This window comes from Schistocerca serialis, chromosome 2 (genome assembly GCF_023864345.2).
Source record: "Schistocerca serialis cubense isolate TAMUIC-IGC-003099 chromosome 2, iqSchSeri2.2, whole genome shotgun sequence".
In the NCBI taxonomy this organism is placed as follows: Eukaryota; Metazoa; Arthropoda; class Insecta; order Orthoptera; family Acrididae; genus Schistocerca; species Schistocerca serialis.
In genome coordinates, this window is record NC_064639.1 from 409955027 (window position 1) to 409972463 (window position 17437).

The following is a 17437-nucleotide window of genomic DNA, read 5'->3' on the forward strand; positions in this document are numbered from 1 at the left end:
CAATTGTAAGCAGTTGCTACAATAATGCACGTGCCATACTGTACAACAATATACTTCCCTTAGCTGCGCCCTAACAAAGCTATAGACAATGATGCTGTCAACACTCTCATCATAGAGATCCCCATCCTGTACTGCTTTGCAGTAATTTATTTTTCCCAAGGATTGAGCTGTTATAAGCATCATATATACAGAAGAACTATGCCTCTTGAACAGGCAACAGAGCATCTCTACAGAGTAATTTTCTGCCATTCATCTCTCAGTATCCTCTCCAGCCCTTAAGATACTGCTGAGACTCAAAGATGTTGATAATTTGTCCTTCATTGAATATTTCCTGATATGAATGCACCTAGCAGAGTGAGCAGTAAATGAAACAAAGCTGGTGAAATGGCTAACAGCAAGACTAGCGTATTGCTGTTGGCTGCATATGTGCCTTTTGATATCACAAATGTGATCCACCACTCTGCTGCTGCATCCATTCCAAAGCTTTCAAGCCATCTTGAGAGACTCTGCTACTGGTGGAGTGTGTCACTTTGTAACCAGGGGAAGGCACACTGTCTCTGCTGAGAACCTGATAGTCTTTCTTCTAGTAATGACAGATACAGCCAAATTATGAATGAGAGCAAGAAGACATAGTAGGCTGAATTACTGAACATCATCGGTCACTTCACTATGTCCACATTGAACCCTTCTGAGCAAAGTGTTAGGTGCCCTGTTACATTTGCCATGTTTACTGAAAGACCATCCCAGGAGATCTACTCCAGATAATCACAAACTATTTCATAGAAGCAACCAGTGCTGACAGTGTGGGTCCAGCCCTGATTCACCACAAAGATAACACTAACAGGGTCTTTGAGGACTAAATTTAACACCCTGTAATGCACTTGGAAAAAAAAACCTATTGAATTAAATGTAGGAAACAAGTGAATTTCCTGTCTCATAGAGGGAGGCCATTATGGTGCTTCTTAAATGTGGACAGTTTCACTAAATGTTTACCCCCAATCCTAGAAAAGCAACTCATCAGTGTCAACTGGCTTTAAAAAGATTCTGGGAATAGAACGTACATACGGACCTGAATTTCTCAGGAGAGAATGTGGTATGTATGGATTTACATCATTCATTACCCATATCAAATCTCTCAGCATTGATGATGAGGGCCACAATTTTGAGCATGAAAGAGTAGTTGAGGTCACTTACCCTCAAACTTCATTATAAGTGCATGTGTGGTTATGACAGTACCTTGAGTTATTCTATAGCCGTGAAAGTTCTGTTCCTTGTTGGGATCTTCAGAACACAATGAATGAATGAATATATGAAAGATCAATTGGCAGTCTGCTCCAGTTTTACAAGGATTTCTTGTGGTTTCAGTTGGATTATGGAAACTGGTTTAGCAGTAAAACCTACATGTTGAAGCTCGTGAAGGTTATCTGCCATTAGGGAATTAGTCTGTCTACAGCAGCCTAAGGAACTAACACCTTATGAACTACTGTACAAAGCTTAACGAGCCAGTGAGCCAGCATTGTCCATCTGGTGGGAAATCCTCATGTAGAATCAGGCATATAGAAATGTCTCTGATTTACAGTAACTGGTATTGTACGTGATATAGGGCACAAGGATGGAAATAAGATTTTCACAAGTGAAAATGTAATTTGGAATATGCATATAACAGGCCTTGTGATACTTAATGTTGACCATGTTCCAGTTCTTGACAAGGGTTGGTGCCTGCTCTTATCCTGAACTCCCAGAAGGCCCAGTGTAATTTTCTGTTTTCTGGAACACAAGGAGAAAGCTACTGCAAATTTAATTTGTAACATCATTTTTCATAACATGCTGGCAACAATGATTTCTCAATTTTCACTGATGGATCTAGTCAGGATGACCTCAGCTACTCTATTTATTTATTTATTTTTATTTATTTTCATGTCAAGTTCTGTAGGACCAAATTGAGGAGCAAATCTCCAAGGTCATGGAACGTGTCAGTACATGATAGTACAACATAAAAGCAATAAGAGATAAAAATAAAATGTGTATGAACCTGAAAAAGTCAAGCCATACGTTTAACTAAATTCAATCAACAATACAACAAGAATCAGCCCAATTTTTCAAGGAACTCTTTGACAGACAAAGAAGAAGTGACCCATGAGGAAACTCTTCAGTTTTCATTTGAAAGTGCATGGATTAATGCTAAGATTTTTGAATTCTAGTGGTAACTTACTGAAAATGGATGCAGCTGTATACTTCACACCTTTCTGCACAAGAGCTAAGGAAGTCCGATCCAAATGCAGGTTTGATTTCTGCCAAGTATTAACTGAGTGAAAGCTGCTTATTCTTGGGAAAAAGCTAATATTGTTAACAAGAAATGACAGTAAGGAATATGTATCTTGAGAGGCCAATGTCAAAATACCCAGACCTGTGAATAGGGATCTACAAGAGGTTCGTGAACTTATACCATTTATTGCCTGAACCACCCATTTCTGAGCCAAAAATATCCTTTTAGAATGGGAAGAGTTACCCCAAAATATAATACCATATGAAATAAGCGAAAGAAAATAAGCAAAGTAGACTAATTTTCATGCTGAATGATCACTCACTTCAGATACTGTGTAAAAATGGCAGCATTAAGTCTTTGAACAGGATCCTGAATGTCAGCTTTCCATGACAGTTTAGTATCTATCTGAACACCAAGAAATTTAAACTGTTCAGTTTCACTGATAATATGCCTGTTCTGAGAAATTAAAATGTCAGGTTGCATTGAATTGTATTTTAGAAACTGTAAAAACTGTGTCTTACTGCCATTTAGCATTAGTTTATTTTCTACAAGCCATGAACTTATGTCATGAATTGCACTATCTGAAACCAAGCCAATGCTGCACACAACATCATTTACTACCAAGCTAGTGTCATCAGCAAACAGAAATATTTTAAAGTTACCCCTAATACTAGAGGGCATATAAGTTATGTAAATAAGGAACAGAAGTGGCCCCAACACTGATCCCTGAGGCACCCCCCGCTTGACCTTACCCCACTCAGACCCCACATCACAATGGTCCAACTTCTGGAGCAATATTATGTGAACAACACAATCAAATGCCTTAGTTAAATAAAAAAATACACCAAGCGTTCGAAACCTTTCGTTAACCCATCCAGTACCTTACAGAGAAAAGAGAATATAGCATTTTCAGTTGGTAAATGACTTCTACAGCCAAACTGTAAATTTGTTAGCAAATTGTGTGATATAAAATGAACAATTATCCTTACATACACAGCCTTTTCAATAAATTTAGCAAACACTGATGGCATAGAAATAGGTCTAAATTTGTCTACATTATCCCATTCTCCCTTTTTATAAAACGGCTTTACTACTGAGTACTTTAATTGTTCACGAAACTGACCATTCCTAAAGGAAAAATTACAAATATGGCTAAGTACAGGACTAACATGTGCAGCACAGTACTTTAATAAACTGCTAGGCACTCCATCATATCCACGAGAGTCCTTAGTCTTCAGTGATTCAATTATTGACTCAGTCTCTGCCTTGTTTGTATCTCAGAGGAGTAGTTCAGACATCTGTCTCAGAAAGACATTTGCCAAGAGAGTTATATGATTCCCTGTAGAAACTAAATTTTTATTTCATTCACCAGCAATTCTCAGAAAATGATTGTGAAGTACCATACGTATATCTGACATCTCAGTAACAGAAATATTTTTACTACAAACTGACATTATATCATCAACCTTGTGCTGCTGACCAGACACTTCCATCACAACTGACCATATGGTTTTAATTTTATCCTGTGAATCAGCTATTCTGTTTGCATACTACCCGCTCTTTGCCTTCCTAATTATATTTTTAAGCTGCATTAAGATTAGGCTGATCATGATGCTGAAACAGTTGCATGAAATGCACATTTGTGCCACCAGTTTGAGTAGCTTGAGTAGCTATCTTCACTAGATCACCACCTACATCATACTCCTCATCTCTGACAAGACTGTTACCTGCTCCATCCACTATCACTACCTAATCCTCCTTCGTAAAATTCCTACGTAACTCCCCTATGCTATCAGTCACTGAGCAAACCCTGCACTAGGTTTCACAATGCTGGTGACCTAGTACTCACTCCCCAACACTTCCTGCAACTGCTGGTCCACATCTCTATTGTGTGAACTTCCTAGCAGCAGAACCTTCTTCTATCTGTTAGACTTTGCACCTGATCTAGGCCTCCTAACTGCAGAGGACTGCTGCATGTTCCCTACATCTACAGCTACAAGAGGCTCCTCACCACTCAACTCTGACAGCTGGTCAGTTCTACTGCATATACGTAAAGTATAACTGTCTGAATACCTCCTCCTCATAGCTGCTTTCTTGCCAACTGCCAGTTCCCGAATGCCCACTGGCTTCCTCACTGTATTCCCCTGAATGGAAATACTTTGAACAAAACCCACACCATAACCCACTACCCACAAACCTATGACAGAGCCCACACTTCTCACTCATGGTAAAATTTTACAGGTACTGGAAAAATATTATGCGTTTGCATTACCTAAGTGGCAGAAGGACTTCGTCAGCTGTCAGATACTTACACCTACAAACCATGCTAGAGTTACCCCATTCCAGTAATCCAGCAAGATCTCCAGTCATTACTCAAATCCTTAGGCCCATCCCAGAACTTCTGGTCCTATTCAACCCAACAAGCCACCTTCCTAGATGTTGACCTCCACCTCAGAGATGGCTACTTCAGTACCTCTGTCCATATCAAACCTACTAACCAACAGCAATACCTCCACTTTGACAGCTGCCACCCATTCCATACCAAGAAGTCCCTCCCGTATAGCCTAGCCACCAGTGGTCATTGCATCTACAGTGATGAGCAGTCCCTCTCAAAATATATTTCTCACTGAAGCCTTCACTGACCATAATTATCCTCCCAACCTTGTACAAAAACAAATCTCCCATGGCTTATCTTTCCAGTCTCCCACCACCTCCCAAAGTCCCACAGTCCGACCACAGAGGAGCATTCTCCTTGTAACTCAGTACCATCCGGGACTGGAGCAACTGAATTACATTCTATGCCAGGGTTTCGATTACCTCTCCTCGTGTCCTGAAATGAGAAACGGCGTGTTTACTATCCTTCCCCCCTCCTACCATGGCATTCCACCATCCACCGAACCTACACAATATACTCGTCCATCTTAACACAACCCCTGCTCCCAATCCCTTACCTCATGGTTCATACCCCTGTAATAGAACTAGATGCAAGACCTGTCCCATATATCCTCCTACCACCACCTGCTCCAATCCGGTCACTAACATCACCTGTCCTATCAAAGGTATGGCTACTTGTGAAACCAGTCATGTGATTTGCAAGCTAAGCTGCAACCACTGTGCTGCATTCTATGTAGGCATGACAACCAACAAGCTGTCTGTCCGCATGAACGGCCATCAACAAACTGGGGCCAAAAAACAAGTGGATCACCCTGTTGCTGAACACGCTGCCAAACATGACATCCCTCATCTCAATGACTGCTTCACAACCTGTGCCTTATGGATCCTTCCCACCAATGCCAGCTTTTCTGAATTGTGCAGGTGGGAACTTACCCTGCAATACATCCTACGTTCCCGTATCCCTCCTTGCCTCAATCTTCGTTAGTTACTGTACTCACCCATCCAAACCCCTCCCTGTTCCCATTCCAGCACTACACAGCTGTCATTTCACCACCACTCCCAGTCTTTTAATTTCTTTTTATTTCTCTCCTTTCTGCTACTTACCCCTTCCCTCTTCCGCACTTTGTCTCCTGCCCTCCATCTAAACTGCAAAACCTCACTGTCCGCCACTCCCACCGTACTATCCCTCCCCCTCCCTGCCCCAGCCTCCTCCTTACCCCCACCCAGTCGCCACTCCCATCATGCTCTGGTGCTGCTGCTCGCAGTGTGGTTTCAGTTCTCTGAGACCACAGACATGTGTGCAAGTTGTGTTTCCGTGAGTGTGTGTGGTGTGTGTGTGTGTGTGTGTGTGTGTGTGTGTGTGTGTGTCACTGCTGATAAAGGCCTTAATGACCAAAAGCTATAATTGTGTGAATCTTTTTGTTGTGCCTACTCTACATCTCCGCTATATGGTGAGTAGCAACTTTCCTACTCTGGTATTGTTACATTCCATCCTGGATTTTTGCCTGACAGCTTTTCTTTGGTCCTAACCCTGTGCTGTTTTCCTTTGTAATTACTTTATTTTGCAGCACTATATTCAATGTCCTTCTTTCTTTTCTTTCCCGTGTTTCTCTTGGAGCCTTACAAACTGCACTGCACGCTCTACTTATGAGCCACACTGTATCAACCATCTCGGCTGCATGCAACAGACGGCCTCAAGACCACACTGATTGCTGGTGCAGCATCTTATGTCCCACATTACTCCTGCCAATATAATTAAGCCTACATCTTCAAACTGATCATGCTCCCGGCGTCAGTTCCTGTATTTTTGCATGTTATCTCCCAAACTTTTCTGGTGCCACACAGTCTTACATCTCTAACTATGAACCCCTCCCCACCTCCAACACTTTCTCTGTTCTGTCCCTGTTTGCACCCTCTAAATCCACCTCATCTGGTCACATCTGCGATCCCCCTTCTTTACACTTATCAGCCCTCAAACCTGCTACCCACACAATATACATATATTTATTAATGATTAGTTATTCTCTACTTTGAGCCTATCTCTGGTTGCCACCCCTCCTTCCACAATGACCTCCACCTGTTCAGATTCCGCTAATCCTTAGCCCTCACCAACATAATCCTGCAAAGCCATATCAACCAAGCCCAGTCCTCCTTGCAGTACCTTCTCTCCATCTGCAAAATTCTCTTGGTATGTAATCCCAAATTCCTGGAACCCATAACACACATTGAAAATCTTGCCCTGCAGGAACTTGAGCAACATGCACAACACCACCTCAAAAAGCTCTCCATTCTGCTCACTTCCTACTCCCACCTCAGAGTACCACTGTCCACCACTTCTGCAAGAACCTCCAAACCTTCCCCATGCCCACCCTGTCTCGCAGACCTACTACACTTACCCCACCCTCCAAAACTCCCTCCTACCACCACACAGAATCCAGAACCTAAACAGACCTGCAACACCATTATGAACGTTTTCTCTAGAAGCCTTACTCCCAAAAAAATGTCAGTCCTTTCCAAAGGCCTCACCTTTTGCCCCACTCCCATATTCAACCGTGTAGGACTAGTTAAAGGCCTTCTCTCCTTCTCCCAGTTCCTACAGTGGAAACACTTTTTTGCCACCAACATGACCAATAAGACTCAACCAAAGACCAATATTGAACCTTGCCTAACTCAGTTCACTCCTCCATCCAACTGTGATCCACCCCCACTGCCTCCAAACCACCCCCTGTTAACTTACCAGAATTTCTTAACCTCAACCCTTGCCTCACCATCATTCCCCAAATCCCTCAACATGCAAACTAACCTTACATCCACGGAAAGAACCACAGTCCACCATCTAAAAATTGATCCCGACCTTATAGTCCTACCTGCAGACATAGGCTCCACCACCAATGTTTTGAACTGCAAGGATTACATGGCAGAAGGACTCCATCAGCTGTCAGATACTTCCACCTAAAAACCATGCCACAGTGATCCCATTCCAGTAATCCAGCAGGATATCCAGTCACTACTCAAATTCTTAGGCCCATCCCAGAACCTCTCCCCAGAGTCCACCTCTCTACTTGCCCTTACCACTCTCCACACTCCTACCTTCTACATGCTTCCTAAAGTCCATAAGCACAGCCACCCAAGATGCCCCATTCTGGCCAGTTACTGTGCCCCCACTGAGAGAATCTCTGCTCTTGTAGACCAACACCTTCAACCTATTACACGTTAGCTATCCTCCTGTATAAAAGATACCAACCATTTCCTTGACCGACTCTCCACAGTTCCTGTCCCTTTACCACACGATGCCCTGCTCATCACTATTGATACCACATCCCTGTACACTAACATTCCAAATGCCCATGGCCTTATTGCCATTGAACACTACCTTTCCAGATGCCCTTTGGATTCCAAACCAACAACCTCCTTCCTAATCTCCATGACCAACTATATCCTCACCCACCATTACTTCTCCTCTGGAGGCATTACCTACATATAAATCTGTGGTATGGCTATGGGAACCCGCATGGCACCATCCTATGCTAACCTATTCATGGGCCATCTAGAGGACTCCTTCCTAAAAACCCAGAATCCTAAACCCCTCACCTGGTTCAGATTCGTTGATGACATCTTTGCTATCTGGATTGAAGGTGAGGACACTTATTTACATTCCTCCATAACCTCAACAACTTCTCCCCCATTTGCTTCACCTGGTCCTACACAACACAACAAGCCACTTTCCTAGATGTTGACCTCCACCTCAGAGATGGCTACATCAGTACCTCTGTCCATATCAAACCTACTAACTACCAACAATACCTCCACTTTGACAGCTGACACTCATTCCATACCAAGAAGTCCCTTCCGTACAGCCTAGCCACCTGTGGTCATTGCATCTGCAATAACTAGCAGTCCCTCTCAAAATATACTGTCTCACTGAAGCCTTCACTGACCGTAATTTTCCTCCCATCCTTGTACAAAAGCAAATCTCCCGTGCCTTATCTTTCCAGTCTCCCACCACCTCCCAAAGTCCCACAGTCCAGCCACAGAGGAGCATTCCCCTCGTAACTCAGCACTACACAGCCGTCATTTCACCACCACTCCCAGTCTTTTAATTTCTTTGTATTTCTCTCCTTTCTTCTACTTATCCCCTCCCTCCTCTGCACCTTCTCTCCTGCCCTCCGTCTGAACTGCAACACCTATCTGTCCGCCACTCCCACCATACTATCCCTACCCCTCCCCACCCCAACCTCCTCCTTACCCCCACCCAGTCACCACTCCCATCATGCACTAGTGCTGCTGCTCACACTGTGGGTTTGGTTCTCTGAGACTGCAGACATGTGTGCAAGTTGTGTTTGTGTGTGTGTGCGTGTGTGTGTGTGTGTGTGTGTGTGTGTGTGTGTGTGTGTGTGCGCGCGTGTGTGTATGTGTCTCTACTGCTGACAAAGGGCTTAATGGCCAAAAGCTATAATTGTGTAATTTTTTTGCTGTGCCTATTGCGACTCAGCATGTCAGCTATATGGTGAGTAGCAACTTTCCTTCTCTGGTATTGTTAGATTCCATCCTGGACTTTCCATTGTTTGATTTTTACCTAACTTCAGTTAAACCAGTAGAACTAGTTATAGAACTTACACCAGTAGAGCTATTTATAGAACTAACACTAGCGGTTTTGAGATTCTCTCTCTACTAAGAAAGCAACTGCTTATATTAATACTGTAAACCACTGATAATACCAATACCAACAAAACTTCACAAAATTATTAGCTGAAACCAAAATTTCAAGCAGCCACTGTAACACTCAATGAAGTTAAAACACTGAATGAGAATTTTACTGAAATATTTCACTAGAAAGAATAAGAAATGTCAGCTGAAAGCTAAAGCATGAAATTTACTAAATGACTTCAATGCTCATAAAACCCTAAAAAACACAGCAAACAAACATTTCCAAAAGTTTATTAATTTGTTATTTTGCCACAAACAGCACAAAAAAGAAATGAAAACTATTAAATTTAATAACTGTGTAACAGTGCAAGAATGACTTTGTCAGCTTTGTTAGCTTTATAACCACTACATCTGCAACTGCACACTGCAAAATGTAAACACACGACTGAGGTGTAAGGCTTGGATGAACGACATAAGCACACTTGTGAATAACAGACCAATTCACCTTCTCAAAACTGTTCATGGGATGGAGTCATATTTCATAGTTATGGCACTGAAGCAGCTGTAACATATTTGTACATTTTGTTTTCATTTCACATTCATTAGTTTTTTATTCAAGTTAGGCTTTTGACAAATTTTCATAGACTGTGCAAACAGATAAGACACTAATGACTGCATTGTTGCCAACACCTGTCATCCAACCAATAGGATGAAGAAGGCACAAAAGAACAAGAACAAGAACAAAATAATTCATCCCAGTATTACTCTGTTTCTGTGGGTATTTGGGTCAATGTGTGTAATTTTTTTTTCTTCACTAATGATAAGTTGCTTTTTTGCATTATACTCTGGTATTCCTTCCCCATGATGGACAGAAATTCTGACTGTGAAAAGTCATCTTTAGTGTTCAAACAATGGAGAAACCAGTATGGAGTAACGACAATACTGTGGGAAGGAAAGAATGCTACTCGACATATGAAGGAGATGAGTTGCAGACTGGCACAACAGAAAGACAGTTATCCATTTGGGCTCTTTGGGCAGAAGGCCTTCTTCCAAAGTAGAAAATACACACGCATTCATACATACACAACTCATACACACATGACCACCGTCTCTAGCTGTTGAGGCCTCAGCGGCCAGGCCTTGTGGCTGAAAGCTCAAATGTATAGCAGTCTCTTTTTGTGTCTGTGTGCAAGTCATCATCTCCTCTATATTGCAAGTAGAAATCTATTCTTGCGATAATGTTGTCTCTTTAATGTTCCATTTTACCAATGGGATGCTAATGTGATTCAGTTTCTTGATTTATATTTGAATTCCTGAAAGACGCCAGATGCAGGCACCATGTCTGTGAGATACTTTCAAAGATAAACAGTTCCAGTTTGCTCCTTAAACAAAGATATTAGCTGTACAATAGCAAACCTGATAAAATGAAGAGAATAATAATGTGTCAACCAAATAACAATGAAGTGTATCAAATTACATACGAAAATAAATGATGAGGTAAATGCCATGCAACTTCTAAAAGATTATCTTGTTATTATGAAAAAGAAGAACTTAGTTCCTTTAGATCAGATAAAGCATTCAAAATAATTTGAATAGTTAAGAAAATTATAAATAACATTATATAAGTTTTATATTGCAAAATTACTTTCTTGTTTTATTATTATTAGCATCATTATTATTATTTACATTCAATTTAATAAAAATATGATAAAATTTTCAGTGGTCTGTGTTTTGTGACAGACAAGTTCTTGTGAAAAAATTAGGGAAAACTACAAAGCTGTTTATTCTTCATGCTCAAAATGCTATTCGTCAAGCAGTTGCCCGTGGACACATGAGACGAGGTGCTGAAGACTTACAGCCACCTGCTGCTAATATGAATATGCTTGTAAGTATGTTGCTGCAAGTAAGAACAAATTGATAATCATTTACAGGAAAGATTTCAATAATAATGGTAAATCATACTAAGCTGTTTACTTTTCTTTCATAATCTGAATTTGAATGGTTAAATCTTTGGCTAAGGAACTTGTAATTATCTCACAGTAACTGCCAAACAGGGACAAATGAATCAAAATAAACTGTCAGAGAAACAGAAAATTTAAACTGCATCTCAAAGTAGTGGAATTTTCTTGGAAATCAGATGGACAGAATTTGGAGCAAGGTGAAGAAAATATCTATAGTTGCAAAGAAAAATAATCATCTTTCAAATTCCAAACCTGTGGTAAATGTCAGAAGTAACATCTTACTGTACTGATAAGCCATCGTCTTGAATTATGTAATTCGGAGAGATTCTTTTAGATTTGACGGGGTACCCAAAAAACAAAACTGCAATGAAATTTCTGAGGGTGGAACTTGTGTAGCATGCATTTCTGCAGCCAGGCATGTATAGCATAACTCATTGCCACTTCAGTGCCACCTGCATTGTCAGCCTGGCTTGTTCCGTTAACCTGCAGTGATTGTTTCTGCTAGAGCTGCTTTGTTCTTGTTTCGCTTTTATGAGGGCAAGTTTAAGTGAACCTGTGAAATTTTGTAATCTATTCAGTAAGAATGCTGTTGAAACTGTTTTAATGTTGAAAACAACTAACCAAGATGACACTATGGGCAAAACTCATGTGTACGAGTGATTTTCTTTGTTTAAAAATGGCAACATGTTGATTGATAACAAACCTCGTTCTGGACATCCATAAACTGCCTTAATCATTCAGAGTTTGTTCCCCATGTCAGACAATCAATCAAACCTTTTATTTGGAAGTTTTAAGAAGATTGTAGACCTATAACAGAGTGAATCATGAAAGACCCAATTTGTGGCAGACAGAAGACTGGTTCTTCCACCATGAAAATGCATCTGCACACACAGCCTTCCCTGTTAGACAGTTTTTCTGCCTCTTGCACCTTACTTGCCTGATCTGTCTCTGTGTGAGATTTTCTTATTTCCACACATGAAAAGGGGCATGAAAGGACACTGATCTGACAACACTCAAGAAGTCAAGAGAAAAATCAGGGAGGAGCTGTGAGCCGTTTCTAAAGATGACTTCAAGAAACGTTTTCCACAGTGGAAATACTGGTGGGACAAATGTATTAGATGTAATGGAGAGTATTTTGAAGGGGATGAGGATTGTGTGTGTGTGTGTGTGTGTGTGTGTGTGTGTGTGTGTGTGTGTGTGTGTGCGTGTGCCTTCATACACCATGGTCTCCAATTCATTCTCACATTCTCATTCATTTGTTTTACAAGTGCTGCTGTTTCACATCTGGTTGTTATGTGTTATTAGGGTTGCAGTCCTGTGCGCCGCTTGTGGAAGGCAGAATTACTAGTTTGAGGAATGTTGTCAGTATTTTGGTGAGACAGAATTGAGAAATACTTTATACTTCTATCCACATTGGTCACACATTGACAGTGAACTGTTCTTGGAAAGTGTGGGCTCTTGTAACTCAGATTAGATTCTGCCTAGGGCATCCACACTATATAGTTTATTGGGAGGAAGGGGATGGGGACTAGACCTAGAGGCATGGAGTATTATTAATATTTTGGAAGATGAGTGGCAACATTTAAGTAGCCCTAAAAAAAGTCCCAGCTCTGAACCTGTTAAAAACTTGGAGAACATTCATATTTGTAAAATGTGTATGTCTGAAAAAAGGATAAAAGAATAATTCAGAGGAGAAAGTATTCCAGATATGAAGGATCAGCATCGAGTTGTTAAGTTTTAAAATGTTGTAAATGGAAAGAATGAAACTGATGTGTCAGTAATACTCCCAACACATAAGGTGGTCATATGATGAGATTGTGTGTGGTACACTATGTACGTCTGCTTGTGTCTGTATGTGTGGATGGATATGTGCGTGAGTGCGAGTGTATACCTGTCCTTTTTTCCCCCTAAGGTAAGTCTTTCTGCTCCCGGGATTGGAATGACTCCTTACCCTCTCCCTTAAAACCCACTTCCTTTCGTCTTCCCCTCTCCTTCCCTCTTTCCTGATGAGGCAACAGTTTGTTGCGAAAGCTTGAATTTTGTGTGTATGTTTGTGTTTGTTTGTGTGTCTATCGACCTGCCAGCGCTTTCGTTCGGTAAGTCACCTCATCTTTGTTTTTATATATAATTTTTCCCACGTGGAATGTTTCCCTCTATTATATTGATATCATTAATTTGAATCCAACAATTACGTTTGTTATTGTCACTGTTGCATTTTGAAATCTTTTCTGTCGTCTTATTTTCCTCTTTCTGTTGGTCTTTTAAATATGTCTGCTTGTGTCTGTATGTGTGGATGGATATGTGCGTGAGTGCGAGTGTATACCTGTCCTTTTTTCCCCCTAAGGTAAGTCTTTCCGCTCCCGGGATTGGAATGACTCCTTACCCTCTCCCTTAAAACCCACTTCCTTTCGTCTTCCCCTCTCCTTCCCTCTTTCCTGATGAGTCAACAGTTTGTTGTGAAAGCTTGAATTTTGTGTGTATGTTTGTGTTTGTTTGTGTGTCTATCGACATGCCAGCGCTTTTGTTCGGTAAGTCACCTCATCTTTATTTTTATATATAATTTTTCACACTATGTACTTGGAGACACAAGGTCCCAATACAGAATTCTTCCAGGTAGGAATAGCAATATGTTGAATCTTACCTTGTGGTGTAAGTTAAGAAAAAAAGTAAATTACTGTTTACTAGCTTGGGAAATATGCAATAGAAAATTTCCAATCAATTGATGCAATTTGCATATAAATCAGAATTATGGTTTGAGCAGTTTTGAAGATGGCAGAGCAGCAGAATTCAAGGTAGTGAGAGGAAGCCATGTTTGCCATTGTTCCAAAAGGGGAGGAGAGGAATGATAGAGCAAAACAGCAGGGATGGTAATTTGGGCAGAAGATGTGTTATAAGGAGGGACTAATGTGGTTTCTCAGACCTTCTAGGAGATTGGTGTATTGATACATTTCTGGGAAAATTAAAAAGTAAGAGACAGTAAGAGGCCTTTTGGGCCCAGAGCAATTGTTTCATCTTTGCCTGTGAGGTGGGAGAGACATGAAAGAGTCCATTAGTAAAGATACTGTTTGGATAAGAAATATACATACTATAACTGTTGTAATAGTTGTCTGAGAGGGTATAAACATTCATCACAGATTGTGCTTTGTGCTAGCAAAAGCATTTTAATTATGTGTGTTATGGCAAGAGACATATTTGATGGCACAGGGCACAGCGAGGAGGGGGGGGGGGGGGGGGGAGTTTACTTGTAGGGAATTGAGGTGGATCGCGATGAGGATTGACCAAGAGCAGATATCATATTGCTGTTGGCAACTGAATCTCAATGTAGTAGTAGGCAGAAGTAGCTGTTTACTTGATTTTGACAAGTGAAATATGTACAGTTGCATAGGAAGTGATTTTTCTTGCTGAACAAAAGTTTTATTTAGAATTGTGACAATGATTATAGACTCAGACATGATTAGATCAAATGAACATAGCTTATGCCACTCCTCTGAGTCATTGCTCTCCATTGTATTGGTAAGTAGAGCTATGTTAAATATCTTGCTCCAGATGTTCTCAATGTTTTATCACCGGTTACCTTATGAGGATGACAGTGAGTTTATGTGATAAGGATGGGGAAATCTTTTGTGTGTAGGCCATGAAGTATGTCAGTATCCTGGCATTTAATTTATAAATTCTCACGTGGCAGAACTGTTTATGCAGACATTTCTGAATGTGTGGAACCTGGGTGTTTTCATTGGCTCTCATGATGCCCCTTGAATTGTGGTATGTTGTACGTATTGCTTTGATTACAATGGGACACTGAAATCTACCAACATAATTGGAGGACACAGGACATCAAAAATATAGTCTGTTTTTACCAGACAAGTTTTCTGTTTATTTGCCACCCATCTAACCTCCTTCTTGGTTTATCATTTCATTCAGCCAGAATGAGTACATGTTCAGAACTTGTGCAGTGAAAGTGAAGCATGTGAGTTTTATGGGCTGTTCCATCACTAAACTTAGCACCTTGTTTGACTAAGCAGGTGAGTGGGACTCGGAGAGTGATGGTGTTTGCCTGTAACTTGACTATCTGGTACTGCTGATAGTTTTTTCCCTTTTTTTTTTTGAGACATTGTATTTTTTACATTTTACCTTTCTGGTGAAAACTGTTGCAAAGTAGGAAATAGGCAAATTAAACTACAAAGTGGTGTCACAACAATTTCATCCAAACAGGCAAAGAAGATCCAACGGTACTGACCAACTGCGATGTCATCCTCATCCCACACCCATCAATGGATGCAGATATAGAGGGGCAAGTGGTCAGCTCATCGCTCTCTGGGCTGTTGTCAGTTTTGTCCTAAATTGGCCTCAAAAGGGCTTAGTGCAACCTGCTTGCCAACAGCAATTGGCAGACCCAGACTGTCACTCACCCAAGTGCGAGCCAAGCTTGACAGTGCTTACCTTACTGGCATTACCACTATGACAAGGCCACTGGAAAAGTGATACCAAGGTGCTGATGAACCTGACGAATACAGATGTTGAAAGCATTGGAGATAAAAGAGTTTTGAAAGCATTGTACATATAACAGGGAGTTTTAAAAAAAATGCAGTAAGAATGATCCTGTCAGGTGGTGGTCTGTCCTTTAAGCCAGCAGTGAGAGTGCTACAATCTTCCACTACCACACGGTTAAAGACAAATAACAAAAAGAAGATAGTCATATGAGACAGAAGTGCAGTATGGCAGCTGGCAGCACTTATGCAGTCAATGCACTGAGAGACACAATTGAAGCTAAGCCAAAAGGTGCTATAACTGCTAAGCACTCTTGTAATATTCCAGAACAGAATGACTGATAGTAGTGAACAAGTAGGCTCTACATCACCCGCTGATACTGAAGATAATATTGATATTGATAGTATTAAATTTGACTTCAGCTGCACTGAACCTTTCGACTGAGACAAAAATATTGTAGTCTTTGTTGTTGACCGAGACTGTATCTTTAGCTCACTGATTGCTGTATCAGCCACAATAACGGAATGGAAGAAATTTTATATTTTCAGTTGTGTTATGTATTCCACTCTTATTAAAGATGATGTAAAAACTGATGAAGAATTGCCTAGTGTGAGATTGATAAATAGAACCAGATGTAATCAAGCAATTGAGTACATGATGTTGAAACTCACATAATGATGGAATCCATAAAGGAAAAACTGTCTCCAGATGTGAAATCAAATGGGAAAAATATTATGACATTTTCTTTAACCCTCCATTACCCACATGATAATTCCTGACACAGTCAGACAGATAAATGTCATAACAACATAAACGGTGTATCTGGACACAATAAGTGGTGTATATGAAGGACGTTAGGAGTGTTTTTTTTTAATCTAAATATAATACATTTCATAAACAAATATAGTAAGGTATACACTAGTGTTAAAAATATTTTTGACAATTGTTTGTAAGTAGCTCCAGTATCTCTCTGATAGCAGCCAACTTGTCATTCTCTCTGCAAACACCTCTGTCAAGCATACTATCAAACCACAGGCATCTCATATGCAATCTGAATTTATTTTCACTCATGCATAAGCAGCATGATTCAGGTTCACTGAACCATGATTTATCCCCCAAATTCAATAAACTCATTCTAAATCGTCTCATACATCCACACAGATGTTACAAACCAACGAATGCTCTGATCTCCACAACATCTGTTTCTTTAGCACTCCTTTCTCTAGAAAAGCTACCACAAACTTCATCAATGTAAATATTAGTACATGTTGCAATAATGAGTAATGTATTTTCACCCAAAAATAACTTTTGCAGTATCTATTTCTTTGTTGTAGGAGCTTCATTTTTTTGCTCTAGATAAATGCATGATGATATTACAAAACCTTGTTCTAACATTGGTAGGATATTTACTTTTCCTCCATTTAACTATTCCAACTTTTCCTAAAAGAAATATGTCCTCTTAATTTATTTATTTCTGCAATTCTTATTCACCATTTCCTGACTCTTCTTGTTCTGTTCCTCAATCATGACTATTTCATGTACACAGTTCTCATTCTCAAAGTCAGCAGTATTACTGTCAGCATCTTCATCACTCTGCTCATGGAACCATTCCAGTCACACAAGAATCTGCTAACCTCTGTGCTATGTTCTTTTTACCTTTGACATGTATTCCACAAATTAA